This window comes from Apodemus sylvaticus, chromosome 14 (assembly GCF_947179515.1).
Source record: "Apodemus sylvaticus chromosome 14, mApoSyl1.1, whole genome shotgun sequence".
Classification (NCBI taxonomy): Eukaryota; Metazoa; Chordata; class Mammalia; order Rodentia; family Muridae; genus Apodemus; species Apodemus sylvaticus.
The window spans coordinates 46,717,416-46,721,085 of NC_067485.1; positions in this window are offsets into that span (position 1 = coordinate 46,717,416).

Below are 3,670 nucleotides of genomic sequence, written 5' to 3' on the forward strand. Positions count from 1 at the left end.
GGAGATACCTGTTCAGGTCTTGTGCTAATTTTTTTTTAATTAGATATTTGTTTTCATTTCTTGACAAATCGTAGGCATCCTTTCCTTCCGGATATTAATCTCTTGTCAGTTCAATATGCTACAAGTATCTTCTCATATTTTGTGCCTATCTTTTCAACTTATTTTTTTAAATAATATTTCTTAACACTAACATTGTTGAATTTATTAATATTTTAAAGATTTTCCAACACAGAGACTGTCATAAATATTTCTATATTTCATTCTAATTAAACTTTTGTCTTTGTACATAACTTATTTATTTTAGCCTACTGTTGGTATAGTATGTGTGCTTGAGATCAAACCCAAGGCCTCTCTGTGCTTAGCACGTATTGTGAACCTGGTGTTCACGCTGCTCCCAGCAGCTGGCTTTTGGGTGTCTTGAGATACTAATCTTTCTTGTTCTTTCCTCTATGGATCACCAACCACACCCAAGCCATTAATAATTTTAGTACATTTCTCTATCTGTTCTGTGATAGCTGGTTTCTCAACTCAAGTAATAGGACCTTGCAAATTGTGGTCCTAGTACTTGCATTACAAATTTATGCCTCAGCCATTTGATGAGAGCCATTATCTCATCCTCTTCACCATCCGGGAAGATGTAGTTGTGTCTATCTCATTTTGCAAATGGGAAACTAAGGCTCAGAAAGGCTAAGCACTGCCCAGGATTACCCATGCAGGGTTTAAGCACAGACTGTCTGCACAATTTATGCTGTAGCTATTAAAAAGTGTTGCCTACTTAAATGACTACATGTTCCAAATTTTTAAGGTTCTTCATTATTAATTTTAGTCATGATGCCTTGGCTATACTGATGAGCTAAGTAATGGCTAAACAGAAAGTGGTATTATAGCCTGTATAGCATGCCATGCATAATATATAATACAATGCATATACTTCTAAATAGTGCATGCACTGCATCCTTTGGGGAACATGAGGAAAAGTCTACATGTTCTGAATATAAGCAATTATTTTAAATTAAGAGTAACTTGAATTTATAGATGTAGAATCCAGAGATATTAAAGTTTACCACTACATATGTTAAAGAGACATAAAATAATTAAATTATTCTTAATGATGCCCTTCAAAAGCCTTCTAATTTAAACTTTTATGAAATTCTATTTTAATTATTCAAAAATTCCATCTCAATATTAAGACTATTAAGAAATTCATAAAGAGGGCTTTAGGAATCATCTAAAACTGTAAATAGCTTGTCATTCAAGCTTGCATGTCCTAGAGTTTACAAACACTGTTTAGTGACCCAAGTTCACCTTTAGAATTAGCACTACAGTTTTGGATCATTTTGAAAACACACCACTTATCTATTCAAAATAAAGACAATAGTACAGAAGAGGTCAGGTTCCTTTGAGGTATAGAAGCATCTGGGCTAGATAAGCTGGGAATAGGGAGATGGGGACCCTAGAGAGTTTCTAGATACCCATGTGGCTGCAGATCAGGTGATTGTTGTCTGGGAGACTGTTGGATCCAAAGTTAGTGTCCAGTAGTATCTGCCCATTTTTGTTTTATGAGGCAAGCAGGTAAGTAAACCAATAAGGGGCAAGTGGGATTTAGTTGTGGTAAATGGCTTCTCTTGCAGATTAGTAGGTACTAAACATAATTGTAATTCTAATGAGCATTTTCTTAAGCACAGAAGAGATCGCCAAAGGGCTCTGCAATCTCCATGTGTCTTGACTCTTTATCATCTCCGTTTTGAGCAACATTTCTTAAAAATGAATAGGTAGCATGAGTCCTCTGACTATGAGACATTTTGATTTCTTAGAAAGATGTTTACCCTCACTGAAGCTTGTTTTTCTTACATCAACATTCTTTCTTCAAAATTTAAGTCACATCCAAGCAGACTGTGCTCATAGATCTTGCGATTTTTTTTGTTTTGTTTTCTATTATTTTTTTTTGCTATCAGTGCTATGCTGTGAGGGAAGATAAAAGTTGACTCTCCAATACCCTTGTAAGAACAGAAACAGCCAACCAGAAGCAAACCCATGCAGGTGTTAAGCATAAATCAGGATGATACCAAACCAAACTTTTATGTGCTTTACCATTCTGGAAGATACGATTAATAAAACAAGTCTTCTATGTTCAGTGTGTAGGGAGTGTTTTTCCACTGAGGTTCCAAAGAGTAGAGTTTTTCTTGTTTTTCCTTATGAGGTTGGAAAGAAGCATCTTCTTTTATGCAAAGGGGAAAGGATTTTATAGAGAAGAAACGGTGCTCAATTTTGGAAATTGTAGAGTGTTGTGTAGAAGAGGGGATTCCTGCTTGGTAGAAATGTGTAGATGAAGGTAGTGTGTTATGTATTTATTTTTTAATGAAGACAATTGATTTGAGATATGACAAACTGGGTTTTGATATGGATTTGATTTTTCAGATGATTTCATCCCCAAAATGTACAATTCTTTTCTGACACGAATGATGTGATTCGGTTTAGAAAACATATACAGCACACCCACCTAGGCTCTTCTGTGCAGAACTCAGTGCCCATCTCTCCTATACCTGGTGCCAGCCCAGGTAAAGAGCAATCCAACACTGTTGGTGCTCACTATCTCTTTAAGCACACTGGGGCTGGAGAGAAGGTGTAGAGAATCACAAGGCAGTGCTGTGGGAGAGGCTATTAAAGCTTCAACAAACAACGACGGGATAAGCAGCCCAAGGCTGTCTATGGATTAGACCTAGAACCATCTGGGAACTCAGAAGAGTTAAGAGTTAAGAGTTAATGCAAGCTCATGACTTGAGGTGCTCATGGCACAACACAGATTATGTCTATAAAAAGATTAGTCAAGCATTTAGTGTTTTCCTTTTGGCATTTCACTAACTTAGCAATAATTAAAAAAATTATAAAGTCATTTGCCATGGGGAATAGGTGTTCCTGGAGCAAATAAATATTTCTAGAAAGTATAACTGCTGGATAAAAGAGCCAGAAGTAAAAGCTAAAAAGTTCAGGATTTTCTGTCCCTGGTAACTAGGACACCATACTGCTAAGTATTTTACGGTTTTGCCTTGCTTTCAGCCCATTTTGATTTAGTCTGAGAATACATACAAGGATAAAAGGTCTATTCTGGTGGCTGAGGACAGAAAGCCCAGGAGAACACATGATAAAGGTCATATTTGCCTTGCTGGTAGCTTCAAGGTCATGGCAAGGAGAGGGAATACTATGAAGGACAAGAAGCAGAGAAATGCCTGTGACCTATTTCTGCCTCAGTCCACAGCAGGCTGACCTCTGCAGACACATGTGTCTCCCTGCCCCAGCTTGCACCCTTTGGATAATTTCACTTTATGATTCCTTATTATGAAGAAATGCTTGCCCCATAGTCCTGTGGCCCTTAGTGCAGAGTTGACTGAAATAATTGAAAATAATATAACAGAAAATATCAACAAACTCTTAATCGGTTGGTCAAATTTGAAGAGTAAAAGCTATCTATTTTTTAACATAGATCTTAAATATCTAATTAGTAAAAAAATTATTAAAAAAATCCACTCAGTTTTAAAGAGGAGCAATATGGCTTTATGCCATTTGTACCACTTTAGCGGGTTGGTGAAATGTGTGTGTGTGTGTGTGCGTGTGCGTGTGCGTGTGCGTGTGTGTGTGTGTGTGTGTATGTGTGTGTGTGTGTGTCAGCCTT